The sequence below is a fragment of the Xenopus laevis genome, chromosome 9_10S, assembly GCF_017654675.1.
Source record: "Xenopus laevis strain J_2021 chromosome 9_10S, Xenopus_laevis_v10.1, whole genome shotgun sequence".
In the NCBI taxonomy this organism is placed as follows: Eukaryota; Metazoa; Chordata; class Amphibia; order Anura; family Pipidae; genus Xenopus; species Xenopus laevis.
In genome coordinates, this window is record NC_054388.1 from 66,095,596 (window position 1) to 66,113,304 (window position 17,709).

General features: G+C 37.6%; 1 pseudogene; it reads left to right on the forward strand.

Annotated features, from left to right (window-relative positions):
- LOC108702268 overlaps positions 1 to 17,709 on the forward strand; it is an 83,610-nt pseudogene that overhangs the window by 26,072 nt on the left and 39,829 nt on the right.

Below are 17,709 nucleotides of genomic sequence, written 5' to 3' on the forward strand. Positions count from 1 at the left end.
GTGAAAATCTGTATAATAAATTGAATATCAAAGTAAAATTATCCAGTCATCCAAGAAATTGGTCCTAGCTCAACTAAAAGAATGACGTTGGAAAGAGATTATATAAAAGATTATTTAAATATAAATAACAGCTTAGGTATTAAAAGGGATCTATCACACCCTGAATGTATACATTTTTATTGCCACATCAATGTTTAAATGTAATTGAATGCAACTGAATTCATGTCTCTAACTCTGAACTCTAATACTGAACAATTCCTTTAAATGAAAATGAAACCCTGAACATTGTGGATCTCTATTAAACTGTATTGTATGAAACAGCTGAACAGCCAAAATGTTTTGTTAAAGTTAAATGGGACTGATTGACTCATCGCTAATGGTTAATTCAAAATAACATCATGATATTACAAGGTATATGCATGACCTAGGCCTATGCAGCCATTGGGTAAATATATTTTCCACCTTGTCTGGTATGAACTAAATGAATGTTTTTAGTTAATATATGTTTTGTAATGTCAATTAATTGCAGTTTTGATTGCTGGATAAAACTTGGTCAGGCGCAGGCACAATTTATAGACAAAATTAGCTTGATGGCTGCCCTGAACCGCATGTCTTCAGTAGGCTAATCCAGTACTTCCAATCACTGGAATGAACCTCTGTCTGATCTTAGAGGGGAACTATCGCGAAAATAAAAATGTAATATAAGCTTCAGCATACTGAAATAAGAAGTTGTCTAAATATAATTTTACAAATTCTCTACCATTTCTGAAATAATCAAGATTATTTTTTTCTCAGCATATGTTTATCTTCATTCTCTCTTCATGCAGGAGTTGGGTGTCATATATTCCTTAACAGTTAGATCCAATATATCTTATAGGGGGCTCCTCTTGCTGAGAAGATGTATTAGAGCTCACACTATTAAAATCACCACCCATCATGTATCTCTAAATGCAGGATTTGAAAGGAAGTTATTTTGTTAGATTTTGTGTACTGAAATCAGTTATTTGAGTAAAATCAAATTCATCTGCTAGGAATGGTAGCCCCCCTATAAGATATATTGGATCTAACTGTCAATGAATATCTGACACCCAACTGCTGCATGAAGAGAGAATGAGGAGAAACAGATGCTGAGAGAGGCATAGGGAACATAAACTTCATTATTTCAAAAACGATGCAGAATATTTAATTGATTGTATTTAGAAAGTTTGATTGCACCCATTTTTCCACCATGGCCTCCATTTAGTAAAATACCCCATAATAGCTTCCCATGCAGAATTGCTGCAGTTCAACATAGTTCATAAAAAGCATTACACTTTTGTAAAATTAGGTCTGATTTCCTGGTACTTATAAAGACACACTGGATGAAATCAAATAGTAAAAACAGGAATATTTCTTGCATAATTTATGGATCAGTTAAATGTCACAGATGAGTCATTTCGTGTAACTGTTGGGCAAAGTTTTCTGCAAAGCAGGATGGCAAATGAACGCTTCATTAGGTGTGCTCATGCTTCAGCCCAGAGACATTGCTTACAGATCTATGTTTTGACATAATTGCTACTTATTATTTCTGATGTGAGCCATGTAACTGGAGGACTTAGTACAAAGTAACCTAATTGCAATCCAAAAGAGCAGTCTGGCAGAAATAAGTATAAGCTTCATCACCACCACTAGTAAGTACTAGAGATCATTCATTATACACAGTGGTAAAATATCTTTATCGAGATCTACCACTTTTCATTCCTCTTCAATAAATTAAACGCTATCAAACTATACCCATATGGGTTAGTTGCGATCCCTTAAAGGTTTTAAAAACACTGATTTGACAAATACCAAGAAAATGTGTGCAAAATGTAATTGGGCATTACTGTTGTGGGGTGACTTCAAATGTCCTAGTTTTTCTGTAAGGAAAGTTGTGAGGTGTACTGCCCCATCAGGACAGGAACAGTTGGAGTTTGAGTTGAAAGCATTAAGGAAAGTCTTCAAGGCTGTAAGGAAGCCAGCCTGGTACCATGGAAAGAGTAGATGCCATAAGAATGCATACTATGTACACTTCCATTTAAAATCATCCTTGCTTGATCTGCAAAACACTTAAAAGGATACAGTAGTGATGGGCGAATTTGTCACGCTTCACCGAAACGGCAAAAAATGTGCAAAACTCAAATTTTGATACCAGCATCAATTCTGACGATCGTGTCTGTTTAAAAGACGTGCAATGGTTTTGACGCAAACGACTTTTACGACACACGTTCAAAACTTTCATGGCAGTTTCACAAATGTATTCGTCGCCGGTGAGACTCGGAAATTTGCCGCAAATTCCCGCCTGCCGAATTTATTCGCCCATCACTAGGATACAGTCATGTTATGGTGTCGTTTTTATTTCTAAATTACATTGTTTAAACTGCTTTGTTTACACTGCAAATAATTCAAACCAAATAGTTTTATTGCTGAACCAAGTAGTATATTTTTTTATAGTATATTGAACCAAGTAGTATATATGTCTAGCCTGATGTCAGATTTCAAAATTAAATACAAAAAAATGTATTTATTTTTTTGAAAAAATGGATTTCAGTGCAGAATTCTGCTGGAGCAGCACTATTAACTGATGCATTTTGAAAAAAACAAAAAAAATTTCCTGTAACAGTCTCTCTTTAATATTTTCATAGCCACTTCCGTGTGGACTCAGTCTCCTCTGTTCTTTGTATGTTATTCAGCACTGGGTATCTAGGGCGGGTCTGGACTGAGATTCAAAATAGCCCCTGGCATTTCAGCTACACAGAGGCCCAAACAGCACCTCACCAGCCCAATATATAATGCCTGTCTATGGCAACTTACAACAGCCCCTCTGGCAGTTGCCAGAACCCACAGATTGCCAGCCGGGCCTGATCTAGGGTTATCTAGTCCAAATGACTGCTCTGCTATTTACCAACACTTGTTCCTTTTCTTAACATCCACAAGTGGAGTGAGCAAATTGCAATTTTGAGAGCAATCACCACTTTTTCCCACAATGCAGTATCTTTTTCCACAGAATTCCAGCACAACAAGGGGCATTGAATCATGTCTGAATAGGAAGCATTGCAACTGCATCCAACTGACCAAATTCTACTCACAAACTGGACGCAATTGTGCAGCATTCTGTCTGGCATTGCTTCAGGTGTTTCAGCATGTGAGTGGTGCCTGCAGTGGATTCTTTAGGAGGAAGTACACTGTGCCTATTGGCTCTGGGTGTGAGGGAAACCCTGGAGCTACTGCTAACTGGATGGTTGCCTTCTGACTAATGCCTGTTATTTGACCATTCTCCAGCTTGATGATTCTGTGCCACTCAACTTGTTTTGTTGAGTGCATCATTGTTCATTTTTGCCATCAACCACTTTCTATACATTCAGCACCGATAGGTAAGAATTATAGTACCTAAGCAGGCAGGACCGGATTTACATAACGTTTGCCCCTAGGCCCACTGCCATTTGTCGCATCTGTCCCCTCCCCTTAATAGGGATTGGTACACTGGAAATTTAAAAAATTATTGTAACTCGAGCACATCCCCACTGTTTTTGAACCAATGTGGGTGTGGTTGGGCAGCATGCCGCCCCCTAAAGTCCTGCCACCCTAGGCCGGGCCTTGGTGGCCTTTCCACAAATCCAGGCCTGTGAGCAGGTGAGAATCAAACCCCGACATATGGCTGTTACAGACAAAAGTCTATGCATAGGCTACATTCTATTTGCTCATTCTGGGTTTTGATCCCCTTCAACAGAAATGTTAAATAACACTTCCTAACTAAACTAAAACTAAATTGGATCAATTATACGGAAATTCGTTATCTAAAAAGCAAAAGCGAAAAAGGGAAAAGGCCATTTGCTATAGACTCCCTTTTCATCAAATAATTCACATTTTAAAAAAGTATTTACTATTGCCTTGTAATAATGAAATAGGACTTTGTACTTCATCCCAACTGAGATATAATTAATCCTCTTGGAGGTAGAACAATTTTATTGGGTTTAGTTAAATGAGAAGTAGAGTCAACAATCACTGGGGGCTGCCAAAAGTTAGACACTCCCCAGGGATTATATTCTTTTACTCCTACCTGATGCTCTTGTTCGGTGCTGTTATCAGCAGAAAACTGCCCTGGAGAGAACAACAGAGCAATTATCTTCCTGCTTCTTCTTTCTTCATGTGGGTGTGTATGGGCAGTAAAGTGAAAAGCCTACAGTTTAACAAAAAAGCCAGCCTTTTCACTCTACTACACAAGCGTCAGCCCCAAGATAGTGAAGAAAAGAACCCTGGTGGCGGTGGCGGAGGACCGCCCTGGTATCAGTTAAGTGAATACAATCACTTGTCCTCCTTAAATGTTTAAATTATTTTTAGCAGACATGGGGGCATATTTATCAAGGGTTGAATTTCGAATTGAAAAAACGTCGAAATTCGAATTCAAAAAGACCAACCGAAATTAACTTGATTTTTTTTTTATTCAATCGAATAGGTCCGTGTTTGGTTGAATTCGAATCATACGAATCAAAGGATTAGGGCATTCAAATTCAATTCGAAGTTTTTTCAAAGTCCACCAATTGACCTCTAGGAGGTCCCCCATAGGCTAAAAAAGCAATTTGGCAGGTTTTAGATGGCGAATGGTCGAGGTCGAATTTTTAAAGAGACAGTACATGATAAAATTTGGTATTCGAATTTTTGATTTTTTTTTCAAATTCGAATAGAATTTGGACTATTCCCTAGTCGAAGTACACAAAAAATTCAGATTTGTTTTCATTCGATAATTCATCTCGACCTTTGATAAATCTGCCCCTTAAAGTCTGGTGTTCAGAATTACAGAAAGATATGTGATCTAGAAACCCCCAGGTCCTGGATAACAAGCAGGGCCGGATTTACATAGTGGGCGCCCCTAGTTGCACTGCCGTTCATCACCGCTCCCCTTTATTCGTGCATATTTTCATCATCGGGACCGGAGAAATGGGGATTGGTGCATGGGAAATGTAAAAATATATTGTATCTCCTGCGCATCCCCAGTGTTTTTAAACCAATGTGGGTGCGGTTGGGCAGCATGCCGTCCCCTAAAATCCTGCCGCCCAAGGCCTAGGTCTTGGTGGCCTTTCCACAAATCAGGGCCTGATAACAGGTCCCATATCTGTATAGAGCCAATCTATGCTACATTCTAGAATTTAATTTTCTATAAGTCCCTACAGATCCACAGGTACACAACTTCTCATGAGCAACTGACTTTTTACAACGGCATTAATGTCCACCTTTTTAATGAGCTAAGTTTCCATCACTTCTCCACTAAACAGTTTGATTGTGTTAGATTGCTCCATTTAAATTCACTATAGAGCTGTGCATTTTAGCATGCTGATTATACACTGTACACTTAGCACTCCTGCAAATTTGTTCAGTGAGCATTTCCTGACCGAAAATTATGCAATCTGCATTTCAGTCTTTTAATCATCTATTCAAGTAAATGTAAGCATGTTTACCATACAACAGATCATGAGGTAATGAAGCATGCAGCAAGAACTGCTGCAATTTGTGGTTTCTTTCTGGAATATTGGCAGCGCAGATAGCAAAATTCATATTTGCACTGCCTCTAACCTAAAGCCCTATTTTGCCCTTTTAAAAAATCATTTCAACTGAAGCTTCCACCACCATATTCACAATCAATGGTTTAATTATTTCAATGAAAACATCAGGCCATGTTGCAGGGAGCTTTCAGCCATTAGCAATAATTGACTCATTTATATGTATTAGTTATGCGTTTGTCAATACTGAACTCTTTCCAGCTTAGTTATGATAAATTAAATATAGTGCTACTGTAAATTTCATATTGCTTTTTATTCCTGCATGATGAGGTTTTGCCTGATGTTTTGGTAATTTTCTTGATGAGCAGCTCCCTGCATAGTAATTTAATTACCCGCATCAAACCTGAAAGGCAATTTGAGTCACAGTTTTATCTTGTCTGATATAAAATCCTGTGGGGCAAACTGTACACCTATTTATGATTTAATCTGACAGCCAGTTTATTCCATGTGCCCATGACCATTTACTGGGTCTCTTTTTGCACAAATGTCTTTTTTGTATATAATTTTTGGGGAAACAGGATTGTATGTGTACCAATTGTTTGCACTCTGCACACAATCTGTGTGCTGGAGTTATAAGCTGAGTGTGCATGTACATATTAAAGGAAAACTATACCCCCAAATGAACACTTAAGCAACAGATAGTTCATATCATATTAAGTGGCATATTAAAGAATCTTACCAAACTGGAATATATATTTAAGTAAATCTTGCCCTTTTACATCTCTTGCCTTGAGACACCATTTTGTGATGGTCTGTGTGCTGTCTCAGAGATCACCTGACCAGAAATACTTCAACTCTAACTGTAACAGGAAGAAGTGTGGAAGCAAAATACACAACTCTGTCTGTTAATTGGCTCATGTGACATAACATGTATGGTTTGTTGGTATGTTTGTGAGTACAGTGAATCCTACGATCCCAGGGGGCGGCCCTTATTTTTTTAAAATGGCAATTTTCTATTTATGATTACACAATGGCACATACTACTAGAAAAGTATATTATTATGAAAATGGTTTATTTACATGAAGCAGGGTTTTACATATGAGCTGTTTTATGCAATTTCTTTCTATAGAGACCTACATTGTTTGGGGGGTATAGTTTTCCTTTAAGGGGGTTTATTGGTCTCCCAGTTTAAGTTTTTTTGTTCCCATCCGCAGCTGCTGTGTTAAAATATAGGGTATTTGATTTGAATATGTTCTAGATTGGATCAGACAAGAATAATTTAGAATGCCAATACAATATAATAAAACAAACATCCATGTTATGCAATAATGCAACAAGTCTATGTGGTATGTTAGAAATCTTATCTCTGTTTCCTCTGACTTATGTAAATTACTGGAATCACCTACTTTCGTGTTAAGGACTTTATATACAGTTTGTTCTGCAGTAATACTGATGGTTGACCTGAAATATATAAATGCTGACAGAGACCAGCACCTGAAAGAAAGAGAGTCAAGATTTACTTAAAAGTGAATGAAACTTGTTGAGTAGCGACTCAGGTGTCCAGTTTTTGCAGGAGATTTTAATAATATTTTAAATAAGCAACCCAGTTTTAAAACATCAGAAAATCTTTCATATTAATTATACAAAGGTGAACATGTCTGTCTACCTCTGTGCTGTCTGTTCCTTCTTACTGCCAACATTCTGCAGTTCTAGTGACACAGTCATCCAATTCTTATCTAAAGGAAGCACTGAAGACCTAAGAAGAAGTATATGTATTTGGCAGTCACAAGCTTATGAAAGCTTGAGAGAAAAAAGTCGTTTTTTTAAAACTTTTTATAACCAGTTGATTTTGCACCATTTATCATATTTTTCTACAGGTATGGGACCTGTTATCCAGAATGCTCCGGACCTGGGTTTTTCCTGAAAAACTGATTTTCCGTAATTTAGATCTACATACCTTAAGGCTTCTAGAAAATGGTCAAACGTTTAATAAACCCAATAGGCTGGTTTTCAATAAGGATTAATTATATCCTTGTTTGGACCAATTACAAGGGAGGTACTATTTCATTAATACAGAGGAAAAGGAAATCATTTTTTAAAATTTGGATAAAATGGAATCTATGGGAGATGACCTTTCCATAATTCGAAGCTTTCTAGATAACAGGTTTCCAGATAACACATCCCATAGCTGTACTAAATATTTGAAAAAAACAAGATAGGTTTTTCATAGACCTGCATTGTGATACATTTTCTCAAAACCTTTTTATAACCTCTCTCTGACTGATTTTGGAGCCTGGCAGCAAAATTTTTACTTTTTGGGACAACAGACCTATAGCTAGTGTAAGCAATCCCAGCTTCCATTTGTTTTGTCAGTTTGGTCACTTCTCTCGGGATTCTTTTTATTTTAGGAATGTCCTATATTCTAGATTGGGAAATATTGCCTCTGATGCTGTGAGTCTGTACCCTTTCTAATCTAGGACAATATCTTACTGATTCTCATTTGACTTTGTTTTATTCCTTTCTCCAGATCTGCCTTTCTCTTTCCTTTCTCTATATTTTGTCTCCTTTTTATGCCCTCCACTCCTCCTGTTTTCTTTCTTGGGTCCTTTTCATCTTTCTTTGCTTCTTATGCATTTTCTCTTTTTTTACTCACATTTCTTCTTATTATTCTCCTCTTCCAATCAGTCTCTATCTCCTAATCCCTTTCTATCCTGTATCTGAGAACCATTACAAGTTCCACCTTCCGTTAAAGAAGTAAATGATGAATAGATCCTCTTAAATATACTCTGCTCAAATCTGCCTTTTACAACTTAAGTCATTTAGCTGTGTTAGGATGAATTAATTAATTAATTGATTGAAACGTAATAATGCCCAGTCACACTAAATGGGTACATTTGTAACTGATACTCTGCTAACTTTGTGTTGATTTTAAGTTATGGGTGATAAATGCTGCATTATGGGTAAAAAGATCTCAATTTGCATTTGATATTGACTTTGCACAAAAATGACCCTTCATGAGTGAATTAAGAGTTAGCAAGAAAAAAGGGGGAGAGGCTATGTTTCTATAAAGCAGGTTATTATACTCCATTGCAAATGAAGGGATTATTAGATAGTATAAAATTATCAGGTAAAAGTAAAACATCTGCCTAGAATCTTCGCTGTTCTTGTTAGTTTTTGTTTATACAGTTTATTTCTTGGAATAGGGCAGTAAACCAATTTTTCAATACTCATTCCTTTTTGTATTGCTTTGTATGTCTAGATTAGCCGCTGCTTTGCATGTGCAGTAAATTACATTTGTCACCTTTCAAGTGTAATTCCTTTCCAATGAGGCCACATACAAAAACTCTTCGATGTCCATTTATTTAAAAGGAATCTTTCTACATTTATATATAGTTAGAAGATTAGTGGCTTCTAAATATTCCTCTGGAGGGCGAGATCAATATCGATATAAATGCTTTCTTCACAACAGAATATCTATAATGCAGGTGACAATTGACCACTACAGCGTACATTAAATCAATCATCTCATTATCTCTGAAGACGAGTGTGATGTATGTTATTTATCATTCGGTGCTGGGAGCAGACAGTAAATATGTTTGGCCAGTTCAGCTGCCTATGGGTGTATTTCAAAAAGGATGTGTAATGTCAATGTTGCCTGAAAGAAAAACACAATGAGCTATTTTATTTATGGCTGGCTTACGTCACAGAAGAACGGCACTGTAAATTTCCTTTAAGGGATTCCCATTATCCCATAACCTGTTTGCACTTAAGAGATTGTGATTACATGTGCTTTGCTGCACTTTGATGCAATGGTTCTGTAACTGCTAGCTACATTGCTTCTGATAAACTGCTTTACCAATAACTGAGTGTGCTTGACCAGTAACCCAGTGCATTTAAGCCCTTTTACATTTACAAGGTGGTTTCAGAGACTGCACAAAGGCTGATTCTCAAGGTAGCACCAACCATTGTTTATACTGGCAGCTTGGTAGGAGTAGAAGTAGGGTTGCCACCTTTTCTGGTAAAAAATAACGGCCTTCCTATGTATTTAATTTTTTCCCTATTAATAACATTGGGATCAACCGTCATTTTTACCGGCCAGGCCGGTAAAATACCGGCCAGGTGGCAACCCTAAGTAGAGGTGTAACTTCAACCAGGCTTGAACGTAAAGAACAAGGAATATCTTTTTGACCAAATTACATGAAAAGGATTGTAACATGTTAAAGGAACACCAAAAACTGAAAGTGTATTAAAGTAATTAAAAGATAATGCACTGGTAAAAGTCCTGTGTTTGATTCAGAATGACTACTATGTTTTATATAACTAAGCTGCTTTGTGGTCATGGGGGCAGCTATTCAAGCTGAAAAAATGGAGAGAAGGCCCCGTCAGAGGCTGAATTAAGAGATAAACAGTAAAAAAACAACTATATTATTAAAGTTACAGCCTCACATTTTGTCTGTTTTTTTTTTTAAACATCTTTTTTATTGATGAACGGACAGTAATACATATCATGAAATTAGAATTTTTTCTCGTTTTTTTTTACAGTTCGCTTTGGTTAATCTCTGTACTTAGTTGTGATAATGCATACGTCTTATTGATGTACAGTTTATTTATTACAAGCATTTAAAATGGAGAAGGTAATACATATCTACTGTGGAGAAATATGTTGTTTCATATAATATGCATTATATATGTCTAGAACCTTTTCCTTCCTCAGTAATACTTAGTATGAACTATTGTAATACTATTGGGGGGATCTTGAAGAATTGTTCTCTTTGTGTACCACGAAGTTCCTTGGAAGCACTGTGCCAATGCGTGTTGTTTTTCATTTGGTAGTGTAGTAATATAGCTCTCCCATGTGTCAAAGAATTTTTTAACCCTTGTTTCTTTCTGCATTGAGGCTTCTATCCAGTCTATATTAAATGGATGGAGGTTGTGGTTTGAGCCAGTCCTGGAGAATAGTTTTTTTTTTTGCCGCCGCTGATATAATTAGAAGCATTTTACTACCTTTAGTTAATTTGGATGGGAGGCATGTTGTGAGACCTAGAGTGGACCATTCTGGAGATATCGGAGTATAGTTTAGGAGGTTTACATTAGAAAAATCTCTTACATTTTGTCTGTTGTTTGTTTGCCAGGGTGAGTGACCCTGACAACCACATGGTATTTTCATACACAGGCACGAAAGAGGCAGTATAGGAAGGCTAATAAACCAAAACCTTAAAGAACAATGATTGGCTGCTTAGAATTGGTGAATCTATATGATATTAAAAGTGATTTTAAACACCCTCTCCCTAGCACAGCTCTGTAACATTTCATATTGATGATACGTCAGCCTTTATTTCTAGCCTACGTTTCATTACCCTTCATATCATAACACTCAAGGGCTGATAACTCACTCTAGAGATGGACAATGTGGTGCCCATTACCAAAAAGTATTTGGATAGATTTACAGCAAATGTTGGCAATCCATTGAAAGCAGAAGTGACACTACTTGCAACCAATGTGCGTTTATAATTTCAGCCATATGGCTTATTATCTTTCCTAAGTATTTTCTCTTTATCTGTACTAAATATATTTCCCTCTTACTTGGCTTCCAATTGGATTTAGGCTGATTTACTGGTTCTAATGCAGATTTTTCCATTGTGGAGACAGAGTAATTCCCACAATGTTATCGCCCGAGTGCATGCAGCCTCTAATTTGTATCCTGAGCCTCCTGCGCATGAAGGAGCCTGCTCTTTATACTGAGTAATGAATGCTTCATCATAGGCTGTAATTGTGGCGGAACAAGAACGGTGCTTCGCCGCCTGCCACTGAGACAGCTGCGAATGTCTAAGACCTATGTTTAATGTAGTGCTACTAATGAATCCTGGGAATTTATTTTTCAGCACAGAAAAGTGTAATAGAACGGACACAATTTGGAGAGCCGTTAATCTTTGGACTACCAACAAGCTCCCTGATGTAGACATTTTTATATTGATTTGAAAAATAGTAGTTACACAGTTAATTGTCTTTTTTTCTGGTTAGTGAGCATGGCTTATGTTATGGACAGTATAAACTCCCGCATTACTGGGTGCTGTACTGGTAATCCATGCAGGGACACAGTCCTTCACTTTTTAAAGGCTTTATTGAAACACACACACAGTGGTAAAAATTCTTGTGTAGTGGGTGTACTGGACTTACGCGTTTCCTGCCATATTGCTCAGCACTTCCTCAGGTCCTCAGAGGTTTAAACTGTCAGGTTCAACTGTAAGGAATGTAATCAGGAAATGGAAGGCCACAGGCACAGTTACTGTAAAACCCAGGTCTGGCAGGCCAAGAAAAATACAGGAGCAGCATATGTGGAGGATTGTGAGAATGGTTGCAGAAAGAAGCCCTTTCTGCACTCATGCCACAAACAGAGTTGCTTGATGTATGCAAAAGCTCATTTGGACAAGCCACAGTCATTTTGGAACAAAGTGCTTTGGACTGATGAGACAAAAATTTAGTTATTTGGTCATAACAAAATGCACTTTGAATGGAGGAAGAAGAACACTGCATTCAAAGAAAAACACCTGCTACCTACTGTCAAATTTGGTGGAGGTTCCATCATGCTGTGGGGCTGTGTTGCTAGTTCAGGGACTGGAGTCCTTGTTAAAGTCGAGGGTCGGACGAATTCAACCCAATATCAACAGATTCTTCAGGATAATGTTCAAGCATCAATCACAAAGTTGAAGTTACGCAGGGGTTGGATATTTCAACAAGACAATGACCCTAAACACACTTTTAAATCTACAAAGGCATTTATACAGAGGGAAAAGTACAATATTCTGGAGAGATTTTGTATGGACGAATGGTCAAAAATGCCGCCATCCAGAATCCAGACACTTATCAAAGGCTATAGGAGGCGTCTAGAGGCTGTTACATTTGCAAAAGGAGGCTCAACTAAGTATTGATGTAATATCTCTGTTGGGGTGCCCACATTTATGCACCTGTCTAATTTTGTTATGATGTATGTTGCATATTTTCTGTTAAACCAATAAACATAGGCACTGCTGAAATACTACTCTTTCCATGAAGCATGTTATACAATATTAAAATTAAGTTGCTACTTTGAAAGCTCAGCCAATGATAAACAAAACTCCAAGGAATTAAGAGGGGTTCCCAAACTTTTTCATATGACTGTAGTATTGCAGCTCTTTCACATTACATGCTGCACTTTCACTCTCGCTGCTGACTCTCTGTGGTTCTTGCTGGCTGCTGCAGCAGGGCTCCCTTTATCAGTTCTGTCTGTAACCATATGCATTTCGCTCAAAAGTCAGGCATTTCCCTAGGTCCTTCTCCTCTCCCAGGGATGTACTGGGGTGCCCAGCCAATTGGATAGCTCTCCAGTCTGTAATTGGACTGGGTGATGTCACAGACAGAAAAACAGGGGAAGGACTTGTCTTATCCCCTACATATTACATTACCAAATAATCCGAATTTTAAAAATGATTTCCTTTTTCTATGTAATAATAAAATGGTACCTTGTAATTGATCACAACTAAGATATAATTAATCTGTATTGGAAGCAAAACCAGTTGAATAATTTTATTGAATGTTTACATGATTTTCTGGTAGACTTAAGGTATAAAGGTCCAAATTACAGAAAGATCCATTATCTGGAAAGCCCCAGGTCCCGAGCATTCTGGATAGCAGGTCCCATACCTGTAATATATTTTTTTTTATTAATTATATTTACTGCCAAATATAGTATATAGCTATAACTCTCATATGTGCCCTATTTAAATTGTGTAGCATGAATTGAAGCATAAGTGCAGGAAGTTGGAAAACTTAAATTGATAATTAGTGAGGAGGTGGTGACCTATCAATTCTTTTGCCTTCAGGTCCCAAACTACTAACATACACCATCATGGGCACATAAAATAGCAAAATAAGAAGTGTCTTGGTACTGAAGTGGCAGCAGTGCAGCGCATGTTGCTTATTAATGACATATAGGCTTGATGCCTGACAAATATGTCTAGAGATTTGCTAACTGTTAACTTTTGCTAACATTCCAAGCCCTTCACACCTCTACTTCTCACTGCATACTTTCACTTAACTCGCTGTACGTTCCTGGTTGTCTTCGCTGCTCCAGTCAGAGTCATCTTCTTTTCACACCATCCACTTCCACTGCCACCTCTCATCTTAAATCTTTCTTTCTTGCTACTCCTTACCTCTAGAATTCCGTCCCTGAATTCCTCCGTAAGAAGGGCTTTCTCAGTCACTTTAAGGAAAAACTCGGATTCTAGCTTTCGCAACACTAGAACATTAGTCCTGCCACTTAAGGGACAATGCCTTAAAGGGATACTGTAATGGGAAAACAGTTTGTTTTCCAAAATGCATCAGTTAATTCTTCTGCACTAAAATCTGTTTTTCAAAAAAGCAAACTGTTTTTTATATCTATTTGTGAAATCTGACATGGGGCTAGACATATTGTCAGTTTCCCCAGTCATGTGACTTGTGCTGATAAACTTCAGTCACTCTTTACTGCTGCACTGCAAGTTGGAGTTTTATCACCCCCCTCCCTTACCCCCCCCCCCAGCAGCCCATCAGCAGAATAAGGGGAAGGTAACCAGATAGCAGCTCCCTGGCATATATAAGAACAGAACTTAATAGTAAAATCCAGGTCCCACTGCGACACCTTTAGTTACATTGAGTAGGAAAAACAATAGCCTGTCAGAAAGCAGTTCCATCCTGAAGTGCTGGCTTTTTCTGAAAGCACATGACCAGGCAAAATGACCTAAGATCTCTGCCTACACACCAATATTAGAACTAAAAAAATACACTTGCTGGGTTAGGAATGCAATTTTATATAGGAAAGGGAAATATTTGCAGTGTAAAAAGTGTAATTTAGAAATAAAAACTACACCATAAAATCATGACAGAATCCCTTTAACCTTTTGCACTTTTGCCCACCACTTGTTGCCTGTATGTTAGCCACCCACACACTTAGACTGTAAGCTCTATGGGGCAGGGAACTCCTTCCTACTGTCTCGCTTACATCATAGCACTTAAAATATATGTACTTACTATATATATATATATATATATATATATATATATATATATATATATATATTGATATGCATATACGTATATATATATATTATATACATTGAACTATATATATATATATATATATATATATATATATATATATATATATATATATGCCAGAGATACACAATGTCCCATACCAGACTAGGGTAACCATAAAAATGTCTTTCAACCATGCCTCATGTGTGCTGCCCAATATGTGCACGTCTTAGGCATCTCTGATACATAAACCCATACACTGATAGCTAGTCCACTTATTAAACTGAAAGGGACCCCCATAACTGGGAAAAAAATGAAAATACAATAGGGAGATGTCTTCCTACTTGGCTATTTCTAGAAAATAATATCTATATTGTCTCTCCTTTGGGAAACTAGCTTACACAATACAAAGGGAATAATGTATTTTAGCTATAAACAACACAGAACAATACATAGCAATATAAGAATGTACACTGACAAATGTCCATGAATGGTAAGACAGCCAGGCTGCAGACAGAGCAGTAAGGTGTTTGAGGTTCCCTTTGTGTTACATATAATGAGAGGGATCCAGAGGTCCCACGTAGAGAATCTAACCACCTGTGAGCAGAGATAAGCAGGTTGTAGAAACAGATTTTTATGGATCATGCTGCTTGACATTCTCTAGACAGCCTTATTCTCTGCAGCAGATGTACAAGATCACAGAAATCTTCCTTCAGTGCATATGCATACATACAACCCTAGTGTACTACACTGCTCAACCACACTTTAATCAGTCGTTACTGGAGTACAAATCCCAGTATAATTTAACATATTATTATAGTTAGGGCATGTTGAGAGCTGTAGTCCAGCAACATCAGGGATGTATTCTACAAGCAATACTACTCAATAAAACTTTCTCTAGCTTTCCAGAGCCAGTGCCTGCATTCAAATGCAAAATTATACTTTAATGAGAATCCCACCTCATCTGTATAAATCAACATCTGTGTCATTTTTTCCTGCAACTGAAACTGGAAGGTTTAAATACAGTTACTGAACAAATCTGTTTATTCTCATGTCTGCATACTATAAATATTGTAATCATCACATCATATTAACAGCAAGATGGCTGACACAGTGCGAATCATCAGCGCTCATATTAGTGAAATCCCTTGCATATGTAATTATGTTTCTACCCTCTTTGTATAGTATTCGGGTCTCTTCGCCGACACAAAGCCTATGTGATCATGCGCATTTGGGCTAAGACAGGAATTAGCTTCAACTGCACATGCGCAAACTGGTGTTGAGACCCGAAGAAAATACTAAGCTCCACTGCGCTTCTCTGCATTTAAGGGTCAGTTTTTTTTTTAAAGGGTTTTTTTTTTTAAACATATGCATATTGCGGGGAGTAAGAGGGGAGGGGGAGGCAATGCCTCAAAGTTTAGGGGGAGTTTTTAGTAGGGGGGTTCTCTTTTAAAGGGCAATTTCAGCTTCAATAGCAAAACTGTTGTAACATAAAACATTGCCCTAAAACTCCCAGAAATGTGTTCAAACTTTTATAACCTGCCAAATTTGGTAAAATGGACATGGTAATGAGGGAGTGTGGCCAGAAAATGGGTCTGGTCAAAAAATTCAAAGCGGCTAATGTTTTTCTGCCTCTTTAAATTTTTCAAATGTTGGAAGGTATGCCATTATTGGGGGAAAACATGGAAATTGCACTCTGCTCACTATAAGCTAACTAGTTCTCTTTTTTTACCTTTTTGTCAAGGGCTACTGTGCGCATGATACAAGCTCCATTGCAAGGGCAATTTATATACCAAACAACAAGATAACAGTGCAAGCTTCAATCAGCAAGGTGATTTGCCTTCAATCAGTGATTGTAGCTTGTGCTATGCTCCTGTTGTTTGGAGGGCTGCAATTTGGACACCCATGACGTACACAATACAATATAGCCATCTTATTATACTGTATATTCTGTTCTGCCCATGGGCCCAGCTTAAATGCACTCTTTGCCCTACCCTAAACCTATAACCTGTATTTGTTATAGGGAATATTGGTGCGGCTGCATATTATTTATCTTGTGCTCGTTATTCTTTTTAAAAACAAATAATGTACATGACTGCCAAATGAATGAATACTGGTGGAGCAAGGCCACTGGGAATTGTGTATGTGGCACATGCAGGTGCAGCCACACCCTTATTTACCCAAATTATTTGCACCACCTGTAAATAAGCTTATATGTAAATGTGGGAATATATATTATTTAAAAAAAATTCAGTGAGGTTCAATTTAAAAAAATGTATTGAAAAAAATCTCTCAGCAATTAGATAAAGGCTCTAATAGATTTTGTTTCCTTTATAATCTGGAATCATTGTTGCACACGTGTAATTGAGACTTTTCTGTTCTAATTGCATTAATTGGCCATAATGCTGCATTGAAGAGAGTAATGTGGATTTGCGGGTGAGCTTGTCATGATAATGAAGATACAAAAGAACATCTGCCCATATCATTTTCTTATTATGTCCTTATAGGTGTTTTATTAAAGATTTTGAAAAGAGGCCATCAGTCATTCATCTTCTAGAGCATCCATTCATCAAACAAGCGCTCAGCAAAGATATGGCATTACAAAGACAGCTGGCCAAACTCATCCAGGTACAACAGCAGTCGGGATCTATAGCAAAAACAAGGTAATTGCATTGTCCTTTTTCATTATAAACAGTTATGACTAAAGCTGGCATTGTTCTTTATTTGACAGGGACAATAGCATTAAAATAATGTCTATTTACTGAGCAGTGAGTAAATGCCATTGTTAGAAAAAGTGATGATCCTATAGACATCCTGACATTATTTATGGGAAACTGTACCTCCAAAAAGTTCCAGAGGCCGTCCATCCACTGGCAGCTGAGGAAGATAAGGTAAACAACGTGTAAAAGAAACGGATCCGCACACACACCGATTAGTGCAGTCGGGGATTGTCCCCTTTTATTCAGCCACCAAACATCAACATTTCGGGGGGGAAACACCCACCCTTCATCAGCGTCAACGGAAGGAACGCACCACCAGCTTGCAGGATTGGTGAACTACAGGTGTGCGGTAGGAGAATTACATTGTAATGAAGATAAGGTAAAGCCAGTGGAGATACATCCATGTAATTCTTGTTGCTTG